The sequence below is a fragment of the Prionailurus viverrinus genome, chromosome D2 (genome assembly GCF_022837055.1).
Source record: "Prionailurus viverrinus isolate Anna chromosome D2, UM_Priviv_1.0, whole genome shotgun sequence".
In the NCBI taxonomy this organism is placed as follows: Eukaryota; Metazoa; Chordata; class Mammalia; order Carnivora; family Felidae; genus Prionailurus; species Prionailurus viverrinus.
The window spans coordinates 44258517-44284442 of record NC_062571.1 but is presented as its reverse complement, the minus strand read 5'-3'; the positions used below and the strand labels follow the sequence as shown (position 1 = coordinate 44284442).

Sequence of the window (25926 nt, the reverse complement as noted above, 5' to 3'; positions counted from 1 at the left end):
AGGGATTCCTTCCCAACTCATTTTACACGATCAGTATAACTTGATATCTAAAGCTGACGAGGAGTTTACAAGGAAGGGCAACCTCTTGCACACAGGTGCAAAATTCTTAAATACTCTTTATTAAACTAACTCCAGAAAATTAACCCAGAGTTTCAGAAAAGCAAATGTATTCTTTTAACTGAATCGGGATTTTTATTCCAGGAACTAAAGTTTGGCTTAACGTTTGAAAATCAATCACTGTAATTTGTCACATTAATAAAGGAGAGAAACCACATGATAATACTTAAAAGATCAATTAAGGTAGGAAAAAGATTTAATCAGTAAATTCTAAAACGTGCATGCTCACGAGTGTGTGTGCATGTGTGTGCGTGTGCATAAGCACTCTACTCTTCAGTTCTTTATGTCTTTTGTGAATTTTCAAAGTCCTGGCAGAAAGAAAATTTAGATCTTGAAATTTGTTGGAATGCCTTCAGAAGCAATGATTTCAAAGATGCAGTAGAAAAGAGAATCCACTTGGCAGAACAAGAAGCAGGGTATTTAGTTAAACTTTTGGGTAAAATTGCTACTTTTGAGAGGATGAAAAAGAAAATTCCAAGTGAAATTATGCCTAGTCCCTCAGATGGAGCCCAGTGAAGGGATCAAATTCACAACAGAAAGAGTCTCAGAGTTTTTCTAGCACAGGAAGCTTCCAGTGAAGGAGAACATCCCTCCGCACCAGGAGACACATGGCCAGAGTAAAAGGCCAGTTTCTCAAAGCCAGGGTGATGTAGTTACAAGTATCATTTCTCCTGTACTACGAAAGGCACCATAGTCAGCTGAGAGAGAGCTGAACTGTGTGTGAGGACCCTGAGAAAAGGAGCCCAGTCATCTGTGCGGACTGACCACCAAAAACCAAATGCTCAAACCTAAGTCTGAGCATATGCTGTGGTTGGTTGCCATCCTACCCTAAAATCTTGACACGTGCAAAGCTTTGGAAACCTAGACAAAACTTTAAGCAAAGGTGGTGGGTATCATTGAGTTGACTATTATAATGGTCTTGAACTCTAAGGTACTGATAAATCATGTCTCGTTAGAGAAAAAAAAATGAAAAGAAAGCTACACGTTTCATACACCTAAGTTTGTGAACTGCTGAGTGAGCATTCTGAAACCAAAAATTTTGGTAGGATAAAGGGCCTGAGTTTTGGAGCAGTTGGGAATCCCTGTGGAACTGTAGTCTGCAGTCATAATTTGACCTCCTAGGTCACAAGTTAGCCAGGGTGAGGAATAGGAGCCTACAGCTTAGGCATAGAGAAGGGCTAGAGTCTGGTGTCCTTGGACAGACATGTTAGTAGCACCATGTGACATGTTCTGTGGGAACTAGTCCACTTTCATTCATGGGAAAGATGTAGAGGATTTGTTTCATTTGATTTCTCAAATGTATTTCCAACTAGCCTCCCAATAGGAATGGCCCAATGATCTGTGGAGTGCTGAGTTTGGCTCATACAGAGTGCTGTTCCCCCTACTGGGGCTCAGGTGCCAGGTCCCCATCACTAGCCTTCAGCAACATCTGTCCTTCAGCTCAGCCCCTTCAAGGGGTCTTCTCCCAACCCGGGATCTGGGAGGGTTTTGTCTTAGAGGTACACCGAGTTGTTAAAAGTTGATCCCAGAAAATGAGATTCATCAGAAGAAATTAGTACCCTGGCTCAGATTCTCATCTGTACTCTGCTTTCAAATAGCTGGGTGACCTTGGGCAGTACCACTCGATTTCTTCAAATCTAATCTGCAAAATGGGCACATGGCCTCCACTCTACTGATAACAGGATCGCCCACTGAGACCTTCAAATGTAGCTTAGCTCCTCTTTTTATATCATTAATTATCATAATATGGACGTCAGTATTTGTCATCCCAAAATAGAAATGGCCCATATGTTGGGATTTAAACATAGAATAAAGTTCGCATGTCTCGCTCCCCCTTCCCTCCAATTCCATCCCCTCTGGGCTGACATATTTTTTGTTTGCTCTGAACTTAGAAATAGAATGTTTGTGGCTCTGACACTCCTCTTGTCTCCTTCTTTTATGGGAACAGTGTAACACACATTTCTATTTTGGACAGAGGCCTTCTGTTTTGAAAGTTTTGGGGAGAGAAAGGCCTGCGGCCCTTTGTCAGTACAGCATATGTCCGTGCGAAGCAGAATTAGCCTTCTGAAAAAGAGAATGTGTTTGTCTTCAACCTCTTAGGGTGCTATAGCCGAGGACGGATGGCGGTTTCGGGACTCTCAGGGAAGCTGGCTCTGTGGATAAGTAATTAAGAGGTGTGGGCAGAATCCAGGGTGAAGTTTCTTTGAAGGGGGTCTGGGTGTGAAGTAGGAATTTCTAGAGGGTGCTGCAGCATGCGTGCTGGTGAAGGCAGCTGCAAAAGCTGATGGGAGCTGATGTCCAAGACAGATGGAATGCAGGAGACCAAAGATAGGCAGAGGGCTTCTATCTCTGAAAACAGTGCCACCTCCTTGACAGGTCCACAGTACCCAAAAATAGTTTCCCCAGAAATTACAAGAATGAATAGTGCTTCTGGTTTCTCTGATTATCCTCGGGCAGAGGGTGCAGTGCAAGTGCATTAGAATCCGGGCTTGGAATCAGACTGCGGGCTCTGGGTACACAAGCCACCTTAGCAGAGCTGCTTTTCCTGTTCTGTGTAATAGGAATGATCATTAATAAGAATAATTTGCTGTGCAGATTCAATACAGGAAACATATAGCATACACTTCGAAAGCAGAAGATACAGAATACGTGGAATATATGTTGGCTATTTTTATTATGAAAATAAGACAGGCATCCTCTGAGAAAACTTCGGGCTACCTGACTGAGAACATCACTGCTGATCGTCGTTTTTGGTGAATCTAAGTAGGATAACCATGCCCTTCTCCCTCACGGGTTTAATTAATCAACGGATCACAGGTCAGGAGATACAATGTATCTCTCCTTTCTCTGATAAATGGGGTAGCCTGCTGAATGCACTCGGGTAGTGTGGCTTTTGCACAAGGTAGACTTCAGTGTAAGTTTCATTTATGGTCTCACACACATACACATCTATGAAATGGGAAACGTGTTTAAGCTTGGGAAACAGCAACACTGAAAGTTCAAATAGAGGGTGGGCACTCTTCACAGTTGGAAATAACCTCCAGAGAAGCGGTTACTTGCTTTGCAAATTGCCTTTCTTCTACATCATCCTTGACAAGTCTGTTCCTTTCCTATGTTAATTCATCTCCAGAAACAGACTACTCTGGAGGTCAGCCCACTATTGGAGAGCTGGGATGGGCTACTAGTTTCCTGTCAGTGTCTAATAAAACCCGACCTTCCAAAGCTCTCAATCTCATCCCAGCCCTGGGTTCCCCGAGGGACTAGTGTGGCCCTTCCCCCACATTCTGGCGCCTCAGGGATTCCTTGGTGGCACTCTGCCCTACTGTGTCTTTCCTTTGCCAGAGGCTTTCTCTGTCACCTTCGCCATCTTGGCTGGTGCTCTGAACTGGCTCAGTGTGTGACAGACAGAGATAAGCTGTGGGGATTTGGCATCAGACAGAACCTACGAGCTCAGATTCCTGATTTGTGAAATGGAGTTAGGGGTCACCACCTCACCTATGGGCATATTGTGGGAAAATGCAGCAAACTCTTTGCCCCCTCCCTTTTCTGAACCTGTATGATTTAACCTGAAATGTGTCACTAACTGAACTATGGAGGAATGACTGGTGGAAATCCAGGAGTTAGCTCTTCTTCCATGGTTAAGGATTAAGCCCCAAATTAAGAAAATGAGAAAGAGAGAGAGAGATCCCCTGTGTTGTGTTCACTCTTTTTCAAAAACTGTTGCATAATTACATTGCCTCAAAGCTATATAATTAGAGCTTATAATTCTTATCCCATTATGGTAGCTTTGAGCTTTAGTGAATTTTAAATTTAAGCAATATTTATATGGCCTATTATGTGTATAAAAATAAGAAAAAAAATAAAAATACAATAAAGCTGCAGTTTAAGTAATGATTGTTTTCATTGATTCCCCCCCCTCTCCCCACCCCTGGCTACAAGACAAAAGCAAGATCTTATGATTGTAAATGCTCTCCATAGTTTGGCTATATGGTTCCTTTTTTTCTGAAAGTCACAAAAAATGAGGCCTTGGCAAATGATCTGAAATTTAAGTTTTTAAACAAACTTTACTGAAGGTCTATCAAGCACCGAAACATAGTGATGATTGTGTTGGATTCTTTCCCTTCCCTTCCCTTCCCTTCCCTTCCCTTCCCTTCTCTTCCCTCTGCAGCTGCTAGATAGTATCTAGTGTAAAGCGCAGGGAGGCAGGGTACATTTTTCCTTTGCCTGAGAACAGAGCCCTGGCCTGGGCCAAAGTCTCCTGCCCTAGCTGGCATGATCCAGGGTGCAGGCATGCTGGGAGCTTCCAGCCAGAAGCAGAGCAGGCTGAAGAAAGCCTGAGGAGTGGGCAGAATAATGTCCTTCCAAGAGGGCAAAAACCTCCTATTGCTCAGGAGGATAGAGTAGAAAACCCAGCTCCACTGGAGGCTAGAATTGTGTCTTCTCGTGGTGTCTAATCTAAGTCTCGGGGACTGTGAGGCCACAGGGTTTGGAGGCAAAGAGGTCCTAGTAGCCTGCAAAGGTGGAAAACATAGGTCTTATCAAGTTCTGAGTTGATATGAATGGTGCCAGGAACTGGATCCCACCACAGGTAGAAGGAAAAGTAGAGGTGAACAAATGAACATCAAGCCAAGAAGTGGGGAGACAACCCATTAGCAGATGGAAGGTGCCCCGTGGGGCTCATCCGGTGACTGCTCCTTGCTCCAAGATGGCACCTGGGGCAGGGGGGAGGTCCTCAGCTCAGGGCCATCATGGGCCTTATTCCCTGTGGGAGGAGGAGTTCCAGCTACACAGCCAGATGGGTGGCAGTTTGTAGGCTCTCTGGGAATTGAAGGTAGACTTCTCACTGCAGCTGGCAGGTCCTGTGCCAGCCCAAGGGGACAGATTATCCACTGGCTCCCAGGTCCTAAAGCCCAGGGACCAGACACAGGAAGCAGCTTCTGCTTTAATGATAAGGAGTGGCCTCAGCACCTCACCCTGATCCCCTGACCCCCTCCAACCTCATGGTACTTCTCTTGCTCAGATAAGATGCTCACACAGGGATGCCAAAGATTAATCATTTAGTGTCAGGAGAGGGTGGTGTTTCTGATGATGAAGAGTTTCATGTAACTGCTAAGTATTATTATAATTAGGGAACTAAGCAGATACATTTATCCTGCATCTAGTAATTAGGCAGGCAAGTAAATTAATTTTTCCCTATCCATGCTCATTTTGCTCGTTGGTTATTTTTACATCTAGTACAAGGAGAAAGCCTTATCTCCTTCAGTATGGATTATATACGCTGTGCTCCTCTGTCCAACCAATTTAGATAAAGCTGGATCCGCCCTAGAGAAATTTCATTTGGAGAGGAGGAGGAGGAGGAGGAGGAGGAGGAGGAGGAGATAAGACCTCCTTGTCTGAGTGAGTTATAAATAGCGGACAAATAAATAGAAAGTCCCAGCTGCTGCTGGGGGGAGAAAAAAGTGTATTTTTTTTTCTCCTGTTACTGTATAATTAGCCTGAGTCACTGTCCTCTCACTGGGAGTGTGTGAGGAAGAGAAGGAGGAGGTATGGAGGAAGACAGCCGGGCCTGGGCCTGCGGACAGGGCGGTTCTTCATTGAGTTTCCTGAGACAGGAGTCCAGAACTGATACTGCCCAGACAGCATTCCGGTCCCAGTAGGGCAAGCTAAGAGGAAAGGGACATTTTTCATTGCTCACTGCGTCCACAGACAAGACGCTGTGGGTGTACATACATGAGGCAGTACGTCTGCATGTCATTTTCTGCAGGGGGCCTCATTCCCCAGGAGGTTCAGTTAGTGCCAGTCTGCAGTCTGCCCATCCCTCTTCCATGTTGTAAGTACCTCCCAGACGGTTTTCATCTTGTCCTTGGTGCAGTCCCTGCTGGCAAGCTCTGAGACTACCTTGTTTCCACCTGGCCTGGGATCCCATTCCCAAACGGAAGCAAGGTGTCTCCAAGATTGGCTTTGTGTGAGTGAAACCCGCTCCAGTCTGGGGTGTAACTAGAGTGAGGTATTAGGCTTGTGATCACGGGGAATCATTCTGCTGTTTATATCTTCTTCCTTGTCTGTTACTCTATCCCCTACCCCCTACCCCCTGGCCCCCCACACGCAAATGCACCCCAGCTCCTGGAACCCGCAGGAACTCTACTGGACTGTCTCAGCCTTGCTGCCTAGACATACGCCCACCTAACTCTGCTCTAGCTCTGCTTTGCCATTGCTGAAGCACTGGACCAGTCCAAGACAGGACCTGGACTGCGGTGAGGTGAGCAAGGCAACAAGGGCCCAAAATTTAAGGGGCTGCTCATTTTCAGGAGCTGATTCCTCACTCAGGAGGACCCTGAGAGTGTGAGCCACCTTGGGTCATGTGCCCTGAGTGCCACACTCGCCTCACCCTAGTCCCCTCTGCCCCAGGGCTCTAGGGCCTTTATTCATTAAAGGAGCCCTGGTGGGCTGATAACTAGCTTTGAAGGATTTCCAGGTTCTTGTACCCAGAATTTGTGAGTATGTTACCTTAAATGGAAGCAACCTAAGTGCCCATTAATAGATGAATGAATACAGAAGAGTATGTATGTGTGTGTGTATATTTATATAAAGGTATATTACTCAGCCATAAACAAGAATAAAGTCTTGCCATCTATGATAACATGGATGGACCTAGAGGGTATTAAGCTAAGTGAAATAAGAAAAAGATACCATATGATTTTACTTATATGTGGAATCCAAAAAACAAAACAAGTAAACAAAAAATAGAAATGTACCCATAACTACAGAGAAAAAGAGAACAAACCGGTGGTTTCCAGAAAGGGGGGGCAGGGAGAAGGGAAAAATAGAAGATTAGGAGGCACAAAATTCCAGTTATTAAAAAAAAGAAGTCACAGGGAGGAAAGATACGGCGTAGGGAATGTAGCCCATAATATAGTAATAACTTTGTATGGTGACCGATGGTAAATACACTTACCGTGGTGACATTTGTAATTGTCAAATCCACTATGTTGTACACCTGAAATGAATATTATATTATATGTCAACTATACTTTAGTTAACAATTAAAAACAAACAAGGAAACAAACAATACACAAAATGTATTTGTAGATGTTGGTTAACATAAGGATCTTGAGATGGGGAAGATTGTCTGGACCCACCTGGGCCCTAAATGTGATCACGGTGTCCTTATAAGTGGGGAGCAGAGCGACATTTGAGGACTAGGCGGAAGGGAGGAGACAATGCCGTGACCTTGGCAGAGAGAGTGAGATTTGAAGATGCTATTCTGTGGGCTTTGAACGTGGACGAAGACACCGGCCAAGGAATGGGGACAGCCTCCAAAATGTGACAGGGAAACATTGTCCCATAGAGCCATCAGAGGGAGCATGGCTCCTTTGATTTTGACCCACAAAGAACTGTAAGAGAATAAACATGTGTTATTTTAAGCCACTGACTCTGTGGCAATTTATTATAGTAACCATAGGAAATGAATCAGGAGCCCAGACTCCCTCTACCCTTGACTTCCTCAAAACTATCTTGGAAGCTGATCATCATGCCCCCAGAAAGCAGGCAATAGGATAGAAGGACACACACACTAGAGATCTCAGCCACACATGCTAGAGCCTAAGGCTTGCCTCCTCTCATACACTGACTCCCAAATCTTCAGCCTATTGCTAAAGATGTCGTTTTTGCAACTCCCAAGCTCAGAATTGACACAGGTGGTGAAGGTGGAAAGCCGGGTAAGGGGGCAGCGATGAGGGAATCTTGGTAAATATCACAGTGTGCTTTATCTCCACGAAGACAGCGAGCAAGGCATTTTATACACTGAGATATTTACCTATCAAGGCAGCCCAGTTCACCCTCAATATGCAAATAAGTAAACAGTGTATGAGAGAGTTAATTTACTTGTTCTGGTCTCACAGTTAATAAATAGCAGAACAGGGATTCTGTTTTCTCCTCTTATTTCCTCCTTCAAACCAGGAATTTAGAGCCCCCTCCTGGAGCATGCAGGATCTGGAAGTCAACATCCACCACCCATAATGAGCTCTGGACCAGGGAAAATACAGCCCTGTGTTTACATTGCCACACCTGTGAGTGACCAGCAGAGTAAAGATAAGCTCTGACCACTGCTTAGGGGGCTCTCTATGGTGTGGCCCTGGTGTGTTACCTCACTAGGAATGGCCAGTCCCCCATGATCATTGTGCTGCTCCCCACACTCTCCTCATGGCTTCTGGCACCAGGCTCTGTCGTCAAAAGAATCATGCATTCCCATCTACCCTGGTTCTAGTAGACACACGTGCTTTTGTGCATGCCCTCTCCAATTTATTCTGCAAATACTAAGCCAAAAGTGCCCTCTCTGGCTAAATCTCTTCCAATACACTTTGGGCACAATGAGGGTGCCCTTCTAGGCACCCCCAAGTATCCACCTGAAGCCCTATCTCACCTCTCTATGACTGTGCACTTTCCTTCTTCCTACCACAGACAGAATCTCTGTCTTACAAAATTCAGTATCTTTTCCCTTCAGCGATTTGCAAAGTGCCCAGTACAGAAAGGTCACTCCATAAATGTTTGCTAAGTGAGTGAATGAATTAAGACACCGGTATAATAAAGTAGAATGTTTTATGGATAGAAAATTAATTCTGGCATCTCCAAACAGCACCCTCTAAGATGTGCCCCATGGTGAGATAAAGCCTAAAAGAATCCTTTGGAGGATAAATTCCAGTGTGACCCTTTGGAAATGGGGTGAGGGAGCACGGCAGTGATTTTTTCCTCTTGGTTTTTATATTTCATTTCAGTAACTTTATTCCATCGCACCCACAGTGGAGCCGTACGTCTTGGAGAGCACATCGACGTAGAATGAGTGTGCCTGGAGATTATGTGGGCAATTGGAGATGAACATCAATTTACTCGGGCTAGAAAATAAAAGTTTCAGGGTAAGAAAAATCAGTAATGTGAATCTTCCCTTGAACGTGGAGGGAGATGAATGGATGAGTCGAAGTAGTGATACTTTAAAAACATTCAGCGGAATCTGGAGGAGTGAAAGACTCATTTTGACCAGTCATGGTGGAGGTGGGGTGGGGAGGGGAAGCCTGAACGCAGAAACACAATCTTGAAGGCTCTTTCTTTTTTCCCCTTCTACTTTATTTCTCTTGTCTTCACCATGAGGCTTCCCTAAAAGCAGGTATGGTTTAGAAAACTCATATTTTAAGAGTCTTGTCCCTTCAGCCCTTTATCTTAGTGATTATATATCTTTGTCTCAAAATTCAGTAATTTCAAAAACTAGGAAGTCTGGCAGAGTGTGAGTTAGGGGAATAAGGACAAGATGAGTGAGGAATAGGTTTCAATCCTTGATCACAAGAAAACAAGCCCTACAAAATATGTTTGGCTTAAGGATAAGTCAAAAAAGACCCCGAGCACAGAAGCATTTTCTGCCTCCAGGTTTAGTGGAAATAGAAACATGTGTAAGTCAGATGGAAGAGGGGAAAGAGCATGGCGCCTGGGGTTCCCAGTGGCTCCAGGCTCATAGTCCAGCTCTATCACTTGCTAACACAGGGAATGCAGGCTAACCGGGTAACATTGCCTCAGTTTCCCTCACAGGTGGAAGTGTGCTCATTCCTACCATGAAGAACTCCTGTAGCCATAATCCATTGGGGACACACGCAGCAACCCTCACGCTTGCAGGGCATACTGAGGAATCATAACCTGTAAGTTCTTGTTTCCCTGTGATCACCTGTCTGCCAATTCTGGTGCAGAAATACTATTGTGTAGCATATTAATGGTTTATTATAGGTTTTATTGTTCTAATGCCATGACATCACCCTCCCTTACTTTCTCTCAGGAAGCTGATTTTAAAATTCTCTGTGTTAAGTTACAGATTTGCTACAAACATCGTCTGCGTTCTTTTATGATATTTCCCCAGGTGAGGTGATAGAATCGCTTCTCCTTACTCTCTCTGGGTTTCAGGACACTGGAGGATAGCATCAATGCATACCTGCAGGTAATGAACATGGGCCTTCAAATCTCTGTCGAGTCTTTCTATCAGAAAACTAGTCGTGAGTGTGTGTGTATATGTAGATATATACACACACATACATATATGTGTAGATGCATAAAACATACACATTTATATGTGTACATATATGTGTGTGTATGTTTGTACATAGAGACTGAATGAGTGGCTATTAAGTTGATGTGAGCCCTGAAGCAGTAATCTTATATCCATTACATTTGGCTTCTCTAGAAGCTCTTGAGAAATTGCAAACAGTTATATACAAAATGCTGTCCCTTTTTGGCACTGACATGTGCTTTGTCAGGGATTTTCTGTTGCAAGGAGCAGAAACACACTCACAGAAGCTTAAGGAAACAGGAGGTTGATTATAAGAAGAGGGGAAAGTGCAACCAGACCTCCTGGGGAGTGTAAACCCTTTAAGCTGAGGTGATTTTCTATCTCAGGCTCTCCCTGCTTCTGGGGCCGTGTGACCTCTTGCCTCAGTACCAACTGGCTTCTGCAAGTCTCCTCCTTTTCTCCTGTGGTTTCTGGGTCCTTGTCCCGTATGTCTTTGGCTTGCATGTGATGTGATTCCAGCCAATGATGACACCACCACATCCACTGCAGAGCAGAAGTCTACTGTGTTTTAGGTTTCTTAGAGCAACATATAACACAAAGAGAGAGAGAGAGAGAGAGAGAGAGAGAGGGCGATTTTTCTTAGGTTGCCTCAGGTGCTGTCTGCTGTGAACAGGGATAAGTTTAAAGTCAGGGTTGGTGAAATATGTTCGATGAAAGACTCAGGCTTGAGGAATTTATTTGCATTTCTATTATAGGAAGTAAAAGTACATGGTCCGACTCTTTTGAAAAAGGTATTGTGGGGCGCCTGGGTGGCTCAGTCAGTTAAGCATCTGACTCCTCATTTTGTCTTAGGTCATGATCTCATGGTTCGTGGGTTTGAGCCTGCATCGGGCCCTGTGCTGACAGTGCAGAGCCTGCTTGGGATTCTCTCCCTTTCCCTCTGCCTCTCTCTTACTCTCTCTCTCTGTCTCTCTCTCAAAAATAAGTAAACAAACTTAAAATTTTTTTTAAAGAAAAAAAATATTGAAAGTTTGATAAAGGAGTTTTACATTTGCTTTGAATTTTTGATCCAAACATTCTACTGATGGGACTGAAGAGTAAGAACATTATCCTGAATTCAGAAACAAAATGTCACAAAATGTCACAAAAATGTTTAATGAAGCATTAATAAAAGTGCAAAAGGAAACTAATTCTAAATTCTGAGCAATAAGGAAATGATCATTTAAATTATAATCTGCTCCTGATGCATGATTTTACCATTAAAATGTGGATTATCCCTTGAGTTAGCTTTTAAAAATTGCACAATTTGGGGTGCATGAGTGGCTCAGCCAGTTAAAAGTCTGACTTCAGCTCAGATGATCTTGTGGTTTGTGGGTTCGAGCCCCACATGGGGTTCTGCATTGACAGTGAGGAGCCTGCTTGGGACTCTCTCTCCCTCTCTCTGTCCCTCTCCCACTCACACTTTCTCTCTCTTTCAAAATAAATAAACTTAAAAAAACCCTGCAAATTGTACATATAGTAACATCTAAAATATGCTAAGAATAAGCATAAATGAAATATAAAACATAATACATCAAAATGTTTGCACGTGGTGGCTTTAGCATATGGACTTCTGTTTCTCCCCCCTTTTCCCTATACATTTTCATGTTCTACAAATTCTGTATTATGAAGATATACACTTCTTACTACAAACTTACCCTACGTTCTGTGACTATTTAAGAGAACCCTTCTAGCTCCCTCTTCCATTTTAGCTCCTTTGGGATTGAAAAGGGATTGGAAACATAAACCGAAATGTGTGAACAGAGGAGGTAATGAGCAAAGTCATGCTGATATGAGGTTCAAGAAGTAAATCTCTAATTTGTGGCAAGAAAAATATACTAAGCAAGGCTTTCATTTTTCCAAATATCAATTAACCTTAGGCCCTTTTTAGATATGTTAACACTCTTTTTGTCAGCTAAATGATGATTACTCAGTCTGCGTGTCTCCAAATCCTCATTAAGTCTTGTATTGAAGTCCTCACAAATTACAGCATTTGAGAGATACATTCTGCTACACAATTGCAAGAAGCCTTAGAAAATGTCATTGATCACTTGTTTCTCCCTGGGGAGGAAAAAACTTAATTATAGTTATTGGAGATCTATCAATATAGTCTAAGATAGCATCCAGTCTGGCAGGATTTTTAAGGTGATCTCTGAAAAAGGGCTGGTGATTATTTGCATTATAATAATGCCTTCCCTCCTTATCTGCCCCCATCTGCATTCCCCTGAAAAGTCAGGCTCTTTCATGAATGAATGCCTCTTACCTGCATACCCCATTTGGAAACTGATGGTCAGTAAGATACATTTTAACACCTCAGGAGGAAAGAAATGTCAACACAGAACTGTCATAGGCCAAATAGTACTTTTGTCTCTCTCTGAAGCTCACATAGTACCTACGCCAAATAATTTGCAAAGTTCTATTTTAATTTATGCATCCATGTATTCCCTCATTTACTCAACAAACATTTATAGAAACACCTAGAAGAGCCATGGCAAACACCCAGAAAACTATTAGAAGAACTAACTATTTGATGAACTATAAAGAACGTTTTGCATACTTGGGCCAAGCAGTCCTGGAGTTGGGGTGCAGGAGTTAACAAGGCAAGATCTCTGCCCTCATGGAACTTACATCCTATAGAGGAGATACAACAAAGAAGCAAACATATATAATACACGGAAGGTGTTATATATACACATATATATAGTTATTATATATTACATGTAGTAATATATACATATGTAATGGACATAATATCTGTAAGTGTGAACGTACTTATGTTGAGCCTCAACCTTGGAGACTGTGTGCTGCTAGAATGGGTTTGAGAGTCACATAGTCTTGTTTAAACTCTGGCTCAGTTAAGTACTAACTTCACAGACTTCAGGGTGGGTAATAATAAACTTGAGGCAGGAAAGGGACAGATGACACCCAGGGCAGCGTTCTCAGCCTCTGAGGCCAGGCAAGAGTCCAGTTGGTGGACCAGAGTTCTCACAAGGCCGAAATACAATCTTCACCTGAGCCCTTATGCTATTCCTGGGCCATACTAGGTATTCTTTTAACACTTCACTTCATCATCATCATCATCATCATCATCATCATCTGTTATGAAGGTACTGTGTATTCATTTAAGAAATGGAAGAGCTGAGACTCAGAATGTTGAGGCCAAAGAGTTGGCTGTAGTAACACATGCCTTTGCCCTCTTCAGATTCTATGTTCTATTTTCCCACATTGAAATATTAATTGCACTTCATTGATTAAAACAGATTACCGGACACTTGTCCAAGGCACAAAAGAACCAGAGACATTGTTTAAGGATGTTGGACATCAAGCTTCAAAATGAAATAAACAAGATACTTAAGCGTCTAGGCTGTGTTTGGTTTTCTGATACCCCACCTGTTGGCTTAGGTACCTTTGGGCACTTGGTGGGACAGAGCACCCAGGTTTTCAATGAGACCCCAAACACCCCCTCTCTCCACAGCCTGTGTTGTGCATTCTCTCAAGTGGGGAAATTAATTGTAATTATTATTTTCTAAGAATGTGCATCTTGGTAACTCTTTTTATTCATCATGGAAACCAGAGAGCCACTCTGAAAGATTGGCATGTCAATGAATGGGAAAAGGGAAGTGTTTCAGCTTTTAAGCTGTTCTTGAAAAACGTTTGCAAGCCATCCGCCAAGAGAGGCTTTAGTTTGGAAAACCAGGTGGTCAATATCACCATAAGAGATGTGACAAAGAAGAGGATTTAGTGAAAGGTTAAGGAGAGGCAAACCTCTTTGGTTTCCATGATAATAACTTCCAGGATATTTCACATCACTGAGGAGGACTCACAAGTGCTCTGTAGATTTTAACCTGTGTACAAGTCCTTGTAGGTGGGAAGGACTTTTCAAGAACACTTCCATCACTGGTACTCTTTGTTTCCATCTTTCAGTATTTATAGTACTGAGATTTCTGATACTCCCTATTTTTATAATCAGTATTTCTAGTACTCTATCTTTCCATTTGGGGGAATACTTCTACTCCACATTTTTAATAGTAAATGTTTCTCTTATTTGGGATTCCTAGTTCTGAGACTCTTTTTCTTAAAGGTCTCTGAATCTTAGTGTAACACTCGGGTAAAATGTACTTTAATTTTGGGGACCTCTAGGTCACTGACTTAGATCTACCACATTTGTGGGAATATTTCTTTCTTATAACTCCTAGAAATAGCTACAAACCGGAACAAATTGTATGTTTCACTAACAGTATTGGGTAAAAAAAATATCAACAGACAAAATATAACCTCAAAAATGTTGCAGATGTTACATATTAGGGGTAAAATTCTCACTAAATCTCTATTCTCCTTGTCTGACCACCATTACAAAAGATGAGGTCAAATGTCTTGGGCACTAGCACCTCTGAGCTTCATGGTGGAGTCTTCCTCTGTCCCCAGAATGACATATCTCCCTAAGGAGTCCCTTTATTAATACGGGTCACCAAAGACTAAGGATATTTCAGTAGGGTTACTAAGTTGAATTGCAGAGTTCAGTATTTTGAAGTTATCGTTTTTGTCATCTTTAATATTTGTATGGTGGTAGTGGTCTATGACATAGCACAGATCCTGATATTCTTGCTTGCTCTCTGATCTTGCCTCTAGATTAGTAGCTTGACTTGTGGCTTGTGACTTGTGCTTTGGCTTGTAGTTCACTTAGAAGAGCTTGAGACCTTCTTAAGCATCAGAATAAGTGGTTTCGTATGCAGCACAGACCTCACACCCATGCAGCAGAATCCATTTGATCCCCACTTTCCACTGTTTGGTCATTGTGCAATTAGGCTGGAGTGTGTCATATTTTCATTGTTTTAAATGGAAGTTCAGGACAATATTGTCCTTTGTATGGCCTCCATCTTTCTTGATTTTGCATTATTTTTGAAGATAATATATTTAGCATGTCATTTAGCCATTCTTTTTTTTGGGGGGGGGGTGAAAACTCCAGAGTTGTCTTGATTAAAAATTATTGATCTTGGGCTTCTCAGCCTCCAGAACTATGAAAACTAAATGTTTGTTCTTTAAGCTTTTTAAATGAACTAAGACACTAGGTATTCTCATTTCCTCGATAAAAATGTATTAGGTACTTTAGATATTTCTATTGAAGTCTTTTGGCACAAAGCCAATCAGAACTTTTTCTTTATGCATGATAGCAACTTTCATATTCTTTGGTGTGTTGACTCTCCTTTGTGGTATTTTGCTAGAAAGAAACTTAATTTTTGACTTTGACTTTGTACTCTTGGGAAAGTTCTTTTTTTTCTCATTTAAAAAATGTGGTTGCCAGAAATCTTCCTTGGTGTCCATTATTCCCTTAATGGGAAGGTCTCTAGTCAAACTTGTTGGCTGATGTTTAATATCTACTTCCCTGTGCATTATTACTGCATAAAAAACATACCCTAGTACTTTATATTTCAAGTTTATGCTTTTTTTTCTCTATAAGTCTAAGTCTGGGTTTAGGAACCTCATGATTTGTGATTTGCAAAACCGTATCTCATCCTCATATTGCAAGTTAGCTCCACATAACTTGTCTCATTATTATTGGTGATTATATTTCTGGTAATCAGAATTTTCATTAAGCCTGCTTTAAAAACTCTGTATGAACATCATAGTTAATAGAGAAACTTGAAGCTTTCCTATTAAGATCAGGTACAAGACAAGGATGTCCCTTCTTACCACTCCTTTTCAACATTGTACTGCAGGTTCTGGTTAATGCTATAAGTCAAGAAAAGAAAAGAAAATGTATACAGATCGAAAAAGAAATAAACTAGTTTTGCTCACAGATGACAAGATCATCTATAAAATCCAAAAGAATTGATTAAAAAATAACCCTCCTGAAACTAATAAATGATTATGGCATGGTTGTAGGATACAAAGTTAACATATAAAAGTCAATCGCCTTTATAGATATGAAGAAGTGGAATTTGGAGATAAAAATATAATAATATTGGGGTTCCTTGGTGTCTCAGTCAGTTGAGCATTTGACCCTTGATTTTGGTTCAGGTCATGATTTCAGGATCATGGGAACAAGCCCTGTGTTGGGATCAGTACTGAGCCTGGTACCTGTTTAAGACTCTCTCTCTCTCTCTCTCTCTGTCTCTCTCTCTCTCTTTCCCCCTGCCCCTCACCACCCCCCCACCAGTCACACACACACACACACACACACACACACACACACACACTGTCTCTCTCTCTTTCAAATAAAAAATAAATATAAAAATACAATAATATTTACATTTGCACTCCCCAAAATGAAATACTTAAGTATAAACCTAACTTAAGGTTTGAGGAAAACCACAAAACTCTGATGAATACAATAAAAGAACTAAATCAGTGGAGAGATATTTCATGTTCGTAATAAGAAGACTCAATATTGTCAATATGTCCGGTCTTTCCAACTTGATCTATAGAGTCAGTGTGATCCCAATCATAATCCCAGCAAGTTATTTTGTGGATGTTGACAAAATGCTTCTACAATTTATATGAAAGGGCAAATGACACAGAATAGCCAACACCATATTGAAAGAGAGTAGCAAAGTTGGGGGACTGATACTACCTAACTTGAGACTTACTCTACAACTATAATAATCTAGGCAGTGTAGTACTGGCAAAAGCATAGACAAATAAGCCGATAGAGCAGAATAGAGCACCCAGAAATAGTCCCACATAAATATAATCAACAGATCATTGACAAAAGAGCAGACAATAAAATGGAGCAAACATAGTCTTTTCAACAAGCAGTGTTGGAACAACTGAATATCCACATGCAAAAAAATGAGTCCAGACACAGACTTTATATCCTTCACTAAAAAAATAAAATAAAATAAAATAAAATAAAATAAAATAAAATAGGGTCACAGATCTAAATGTAAAACACAAAAGTGTAAAACTCACAGAAGACAACAAAGAGAAAACCTATATAACCTTGGGTATGGGGATGACTTTTTAGATACAACACCAAAGACATGATCTAGTAAATAAATAATCGATAAACCGGACTTCATTAAAATGAAAAACTCTGTTCTGTGAAAGACGATGTAAAGGGAATGAAAAGATAAGCCAAAGGTGGGGAAAAAATATTTTCAAATGACACATCTGATAAAGAACTGCTATCCAAAATAAATAACTAACACTTAAAGCTCCAGAATAAGAAATCAAACATCATAATTAAAAAATAGACCAGAGACCTCAACAAACACCTCAGCAACAGTGATGTACAGACAGTAAATAAGCATATTAGAGTAGGGTCCACATCATCTGTCATCAGGGAAATGCAAATTGAAACAACAAGACACTGCACACCTGTTAGAACGAGCAAACTCCAAAACACTGACATCAAATGCTGGTGAGCATGTGGAGCAAGTGTCAGCGAGGAAGTCCCATTCATTGCTAGAGTGAAATGCAAAATGGTGCAGCCAGTTTGGAGGACAGTTCGCTCGTTTCTTACAAAACTAAACACACTCTTTCTATATCATCCAGCCAGTGTGCTCTTTGGTATTTACCCTAAGGAGATGAAAATGTATGTCCACACAAAAACCTGCACGTGGTTGTGCATAGCTGCCTTATTCGTAGCTGCTGAAACTTAGAGGCAACCAAGGTGTCCTTCAGTACCTAAATGGATAAATAAGCTGGTACAACCAGACAATGGAATATTATTCAGTGTTAAAAGGAAATGAACTATGAAGCCAGGAAAAGTATGTAGGAATCTTAAATGCATATTTCTAAGTGAAATAAGCCAATCTGAAAGGGCATATACAATATGATTCCAAATACATGGCATCTTGGAAAAGGCACACTTTGGAGACAGTGAAAAGATCAGTGGTGACCAGAAGTTGGAGGGAGAAGGGAATGAATATACAGAGTACAGAGGATTTTTAGGGCAGTGAAACTCTCCTGTGTGAATCCACAATGATATAATCCATATCATTATACTTTTGTCCAAACCCATAAAATGTACACCAAGAATGAACTGTAGTGTAAAGTATGAACTTGGGGGCGGTAATAATGTGTCAACGTAGGCTTAACAATTGTAACAAATATATTACTCTGGTAGAAGATGTCACTATAGGGGAGGTTGTGCATATGTGCAGCAGAGGTTTGCAAGAAATCTCTATACCTCCCCCTCAATTTTGCTGTGAATCTAAAACTTCTTTAAAAAGTAGTCTTGAAAAAGCCCAGTGTATGCTGGTCCTTTGGTATTATTTTTGGAAGAGAGAATCGCCGTCCTCACTCCCCATATTCCTAAGCCTGTTTGCATTCAGTGGATGTAATCAAACCTTAGAGAGGCACATTCAATATAAGCTGTTTGTCCTCTTTCTCCCCTTTGGCCATACCTACGTCCTTATACCCGTATTTTGCTGCAGAAAACTCAATTTAGAAAACAGAATGAACTGCTATACCTCAAAGATAATATAGTTTGTCATTAATTCAGTCATCTGACCATCTTATATTGTATATATACTATGTGCCAGGCCCCTTGCTGTGTTTTTAGGGGGATCTTATATAGAACAAACCATCATCACTTTTATCAAAGAGGGTAAAAAAGGAGAACTATTAGAAGTGGAGAGTATTTGGAAATAAAATGCAAAAACAACAGAGAAGATTAAAAAAGACCAACATTTGTTTTTTGAAAAGATTAACAAAATAGACCTCAGGCAAGACTGAACAAGAAAAATTAGAAAATACAAATAAATAACAAATGAAATGGGGCAATCACTTAGAGACATTAGAAATTTAAATACATTAAAACCACAATTAGGGAGAGGAAACCAGATAGCATGTGCGTGACAAGCTGCTTCGACTCATTAGTAATATGAAAAATGCAAATTAAAACAACAGAGATATCTCTTTGAACTTCGAGGTATCTCTTTAAACCTTGTAGACTGGCAGACTTAGAAAGCTTAATGATGCTAAATGTTAGCAGGGATTAAGAACCCTGGGAGTAAACCCTGATTCACTGTGAATAGGAGACGACTAAGTATACCAATCAGGAGAGCAACAGACAGTATGTGATCAAAATAAGGTACACATACTTCCTGATTCAGCATTTACACTTCTGGTTTTAACATGCTGTGATAATTAATTCTATGTGTTAACTTGACCAGGTTATGGGATGCCTAGATATTTGGTCAAATGCTATTCTGAGTGTATTTGTGAGGGTGTTTTTGGATGAGATTAACATTTAAATTGATAGACTGAGTAAAGCAGATTACCCTCCATGTGTGGGTGGGCCTCGTCCAATCAGTTGAAGGCCTAAAGTCAGGGGGTGGGGGTGGAAATTGCTCTTTCCCTGAGTACGAGAGAATTTTTCCTGTCTGACAGCCTTGCAACTGGGATATCAGCTTTTTTTTGCCTTCAGACTAGAACTGAAACACATCACTTCTTCCTGGGTCTTGATCCTGATCCCTTCAAGTCTGGAACTACAGCATTAGGTCTCCTGAATCTCTAGTTTGTGACTCACCCTGCAGATCTTGGGACTTACCAGCCTCCATAATCATGTGAGCCAATTCCTTGTAATAAATTTCTACACACACACACACACACACACACACACACTATTGGTTCTGTTTTCAAGAGAACCTTGACTAATACACATGCCAAAGTCTTTATTTCCAAGTCCAAAAGAGGACATAGATAAGGCTGTGTTCATTTTATTTTTGGAGGTAGCGAGTGGGTTGGTCAAATATGGTGTAGTTCACACCATGGAGGGCTATACTGTAGTTGGAAGCAATGAACCAAATATAGCAAAATGGATGGATAGTGAAGAATGAGTGCTTAATAAAAAAGTTAGAAACAGAATGAGATTATATTACATAATATCATTAGTGTAAATTGAAAATGAGTGCATGTAAAACAACAGTATGCATTTTGCAAAATGAATAAGTATTTTACGAGGATACAGTTTTGCATATAAACAGGAAGATATATATTAAATATATTAGAATTTTGCCTAATGTGAGAGAAGACAACGGGAACAGGTTATGTAGAAATAAGAGGGAATAAATAAACCATTGAATTAATAAATAAGAGGACAGCTTGGCATAGACCAGAGGAAATGCTGTACCAAGAACTAGGTAGTATGAGTAACTCTACTGTCTGAACTTTAAAGGGGATCGATAAAGTCTGATTATCAACTAATATATAATTAGATTGCATTAGACAACACAACTAGAAAAAGTCAAGCCTCCCAGATTCTTGGGGTTGGGAGACTCACTGATTCTTGGAGTTGGAGAGGTCCCTTGTAGCCACAGCCCAATGTGCCATGTGACTCTAACTGGCCTTTCCAACCTCTCTGGGAACAGCTGTGCAGCCTGGGCTGACCATTGTGATGGTGAAGAGATCAGAGCCATCTGCAGCAGAGACAGTTTTATCTTTGGATAACTGTAGCTTCTAGAAAGATCTCCAAAATGTGATTGAAAATCTATCTCCTCAAGGTTCCTGGTTGGATCTAGGCTCTGGCTCTTAACTTCTTGGTTTCTTTTTCCCTGGTTTCTTTTACCTCATTATGGTCCCAACATAACACCATAGATGTGAAAAATTGCCTTTTACTTCACTGTCATGATACTAACTGTCTTAGGAATGCATGGATAAAGGATTCCCCCCCAATCGCTCAACCTCACTGTACACCATGAAAACATATTTCTAGAGCTCAGAAGAGACCTTTTGAGGCATAGAATTACTCTTACTTCTTTCCTAACTGGATTGGAAGTGTAGTCAAGAACCTCATAGATGAATAGAACTGGGAACCAACATAGAAATAATGCTTAAAATATAAAAGCCTAATCTCAAAATTTTATCTATAATTCATTAAATGATTTTTATTCTGATGGGTCATGGTATCTAGTCAGGACTGAAGCATCAACTAGAAATGCAGTTGGATAAGTATTTAGAACTGGATCAGCAAATATGAGATTTAATCAATCATAGAGGGAATCAATCATTCTCTATCATTGGTGTCCATTCACTTAGAATGACATAGATTTGCTCTTAAAAAGAGTCAATTAGATAAGTTAGCATGCAGTAACTAAAGTAAAATACCAGATAACTGAAACACCATTAAAGCATGGTTATGCCATGTCAGACTGGATGTTTCAAATTAATAGTTTCACTAGCAACAAATAAAAAAGGTAGAAAAATTCAGAAAGCTTTGTCTTAAGAGCATCAGGGAATAAACAAGATGCTGAAGATTACTGAACCAAGTCACAGGCTGAAAACAGGAGCACAAAATGTAGAGCAGGAAGGTCTGCCCACGGACATCTCCCCAGGAATCAAGAGGGAGACAACCACTGGGCGAAGCTCTAAGGGGACACAGGAGACAAGGGTAGTGTTGAGTCAGGGACACAACATGATAGGGATGAAAGAGAGTCCTCTGTGACACACACACACACACACACACACACACACACACACTGTGATCCTGTCTCCTCTCTGAGCATGCATGACAAACAGGTGAGAGATGAGTAGAGGTTTTGGTTGACACTTGGCATTGACAAGATACAAGGCAAAAGCCAAGAGTAGCACCCCATACTGGAGAGGTTCTTGACATTTTTTTTGTTTTTCTCACAAACCCCTTCAACAGTCTGATAAAGCTTATGGGTCTCTTCTCTGAATAATTTTTTAGATGCATGTAATGAAATAGTTAGAAATACAAAGAAACAAATTATACTGAAAAAGTTATTAAAATATTTTCCAGTAAAATTTATTCTTGCTAGTGTATAATTCTATTATTTTTGACAAATACATGTAGTTAAGAACCACCATGACAAACAAGATACAAAACAGTTCTATCATTTCAAAAAATTCCCCTTATCTCTTTTTTCTCAACCCCTCCTCCAAACCCCAGCCCTAGCAGCCACTGTCTGTTTTCTCCCCCTATAGTTTTGCCTTTTCCAAAACATCCTATGTTAGTGGATCATAGTAAATAGTCTTCTGGGTCAGTCATCCTTCATTCAGGACAATGCATTTGAGATCCATCTAAGTTAATTTCTTTGTAGTATGCCATTGTATTGATGTACCATAATTTATTTATCCATTCACCCCTTGAAGGGCATTTTGTGATTAGGAAAAGCAGATGATCATAATATTTGAGAACATAAGTTTTTGTTTCTCTTGGGTAAATAAGGACTACCGGGTCTATTTTTTGTTTGTTTGTTTTATTGAAAACCCTAAGTTTTAGAGTATTCTGGAAAAAAAATCCAGAGCTATTTCTTTCAAATCCTTAACAAGTCTTAAAAGGTAAAACTACTTCTTTCCTTGATTTTCTATGTTTTAATCATTAGATGGGGGTAGGGACTTGGAAATTAGCAAAGTCACTATTTGCTTATAATAGCTCTATTCATAATAATTTCGTTAGCACTTAAAGAAAGTTTCTTGGTCTCCATTATGAAAGATTAACATTTTCCTTATTTCCTTGTTAATTCACCTGGTAAACACTTTTCCGTTTGAACAGTGTAATTATCTTGCTGTGGATGAGGTCTTACTGGGCTCTGATTGGTCATCATGTCATGGCCAAATTGGGGCTCAAGGTCTTATCCAGGCTAAAGCACTGACCACTCTGTCTTGAGAGAATTTTCCTGAAGCAGTGCCAAGGGTGAAGGCAGCCTAATATAGGAGGGAAGATTCCAGATCTGCATTAGAGAATCTGTATTAGTTCGAGCTCTGTTGAATAACATGCAAATATGTCTCACTGATACTAGTCTTTTTTTCCCTCAGCATGTAATTTTCCCTTCTACTTTGAATATAGCATTTTTGGGTCAGTTTTTAATATAATCCAAGTTATCTATCTTTATTTCTATGTGTTGCTTCTGGAATTTGAATAATAGATTTAAAAGATTTCCCAGCTCACAGGTTATAGAAAGTTATCACTAACTCGAGTTCTGTCACATGAACTAACCAAACCCTTTGTATCCATAGGCACCAGTTTCACAGCTCAAACTAAGATGAGGTGCGTAAGGTGCTCAGGGCACAAAAACCTGGGGAGCAGTCACTTTTCGGGCAGGCCCTGTACCTACACTCTCCTCTAAACAAATGCCTCTCAAATTTTGCACCCTAGGTGCCTTACTTGCCCAATTCCAGTCCAGGCTATGCACATTTCACTCATCAGTACATTAAGCAGTGCTAACATTTCATGCCCCAACCTAAAGCTTAGGCCAACATAGAACTAGTCAGAGTAAGAATTATTCAATTGAATTTGGTCAATAGTCAAGCTCAATAATTCAGACCAAAATACTGTCTTTTCCTATAATAGGAGGGTGGATTTTCTTTGCTCTCCACTTCAGAAAGGTTGTATGAAGGTTGCTCAAATACCTTATGATTTAATTTTATCCATAGTTCTCAGCTAACTGGTGCCAGTAGTTTTCCTTGACATTTAGCCCAAGCCATGCCTTCTCTTACCCCATGATGATACATATTCACTTGGCAGTCAGTCTAAAAATTTTTCAAAATGTGTGTGTGTATATATTATGTGTGTTGAGGGAGGGAAGGATCTTATGAGGTTATGATAGCTGCATCCCTAAGAGCCATACTTATTTTGAATTTCGAATAACATTGAAAGAAGGGTATCAAAATATTTTCAAAAAACTAATTAGTGATATGATAGTATACTTGCTTTTTAATTTAAACATTCAATAACAAGATCAAATGGTGAGTCTTTAAAACTATGAACATTTCAAAGCAGTGATAAGATAAATGATATTTTGAGGAATTTGCAATCACTGTAATGTGCATTTTCGAGAGAGACTCTAGAGGATGAATTGCTGGGTCCAAGGGTAACTGTGAATATGTAATTTTCCTAGGCATTGCCAAATTCCTCTCCAAAGACATTGTACACTTTTGCATTTCCACCAGCAATATACAAGAGTACACAGTTTCAACATGCAGTATATTGGCAAACTTTGGGATTTTTGTGATTCTGATGGATGAGGAATAATATATCATTATAATTTTAATTTACATTTCTCTTATTGTATAAACAAATTTGAACATCTTTTCATTGGTTTACTAGTCCTTTTCATTTCTTTTCCTGTAAATTTTTTAGCCTCCTTTTCCATGAAGTTGTTGACTTCCTTCTTCCTTATGAAAGCTCTATGTTAAGAAAATCCAGAATTTAGGCACACCTGGGTAGCACAGTTAAGCATCTGACTCTTGATTTCAGCTCAGGTCATGGTCTCCTGGTCATGAGTTGGTGAGATTAAGCCCCATGCTGAGCGTGGAGCCTGCTTAAGATTCTCTCCCTCCCTTTCCCTCTGTTCCTCCCCTGCTTGTGCACATGTGCATGCTCTCTCTCTCTCTAAAAAAAATGAAAATTTTAAAAAAGGAAATCCAGAATTTGTTTGTCTCACTAATACTAGTCTTTTTTTCCCTCAGCATGTAATTTTCCCTTCTACTTTGAATATAGTATTTTTTGTCAGTTTTTAATATAATCCAAGTTATCTATCTTTATTTCTATTTGTTGATTCTGGAATTTGAAAAATAGATTTAAAAGATTTCCCAGCTCACAGGTTATAGAAAGATTTATACATATTTCCTTCTGATACTTTCATGATTTCATTAAAATGTGGAATTCCATTTGAAAACCTGCACATACAGGGTATCACCAAACTTTATCTTTTGCCAGCTACTCCAAAACCACTAATTTAAATTTTTTTTCAACGTTTATTTATTTTTGGGACAGAGAGAGACAGAGCATGAACGGGGGAGGGGCAGAGAGAGAGGGAGACACAGAATCAGAAACAGGCTCCAGGCTCTGAGCCATCAGCCCAGAGCCCGACGCGGGGCTCGAACTCACGGACCACGAGATCGTGACCTGGCTGAAGTCGGACGCCTAACTGACTGCGCCACCCAGGCGCCCCCAAAACCACTAATTTAAATGTCTGTCTTTTCTATTGATACGAGATTTTTTTTGGTATTGTGTCCTAAATTCAATATTCAGTAAGGTCTACTTACAGATTTTCTATTAAGTTCTAATAGTATGTCTGCTGATACATCACTATTTTAAGCATAGAACATTTCAGGTATGTGTAAATATCTGATAAGGCTGGAATCCACTCATTGCGCCTTTTGAAAAAGAATAAACTGGGAGGAATCGGCCCCCCTGATCTTAATCATTACTATATATCCACAATAATCAAGGCAGTGTGGTCTTGTCAGAGGGGTAGATACAGAGATGAACAAACAGAATAGAGATCTGAGAGATGGTCTCATACAAGTATGTCTGATTTTTGATGAAGGAGCAACAATTCCGTTGATGAAAGACATCCTCTCAACAAATGCTACTGGAAAAATTGGACATTCATGGACAAAGAAAACGAACCTCGTGTACTTTATATACTTTATATGTATAAATATATATATAAATATATATATATATATATATATATATATACACACACATATATATATTAACTCAAAATGGATCACATCCTTAAGTATAAAATGTACCCACACAAAATCCTTTAGAAGAAAACATAGGAGGAAATCATGGCCAGATGAAGGTGTCTTAGATGTGATACCCAAAGCATGGTCCTAAGAGAAAATACTGATAAAACAGTCTTCATCAAAATTAAAGCTTTTGCTCTGCAAAAGAGCCTGTTAAGGGAGTGAGAAGACAAGCTACAGACCAGAAGAAAATGTTTGCAAATTATACACATCACAAAGGACTCATATTTTTATGTAAACTATATATAAAGTTCTGTTTACAACTGAGCCAAAAA

At 40.1% G+C, this 25926-nt stretch overlaps 1 long non-coding RNA gene across 7 annotated transcripts in view; it reads left to right on the top strand.

Annotated features, from left to right (window-relative positions):
- Positions 1 to 25926, top strand: part of LOC125148363 (uncharacterized) — a 253679-nt gene that overhangs the window by 208252 nt on the left and 19501 nt on the right. For 6 of the 7 annotated variants that reach the window (XR_007145515.1, XR_007145516.1, XR_007145511.1 and 3 more), the window contains 3 exons: positions 8892 to 9029; positions 9682 to 9800; positions 10016 to 10093. This is a non-coding gene — a long non-coding RNA (uncharacterized LOC125148363). The remainder of the gene's footprint in view (positions 1 to 8891; positions 9030 to 9681; positions 9801 to 10015; positions 10094 to 25926) is intronic. The other variant, XR_007145517.1, reaches the window with a different exon arrangement.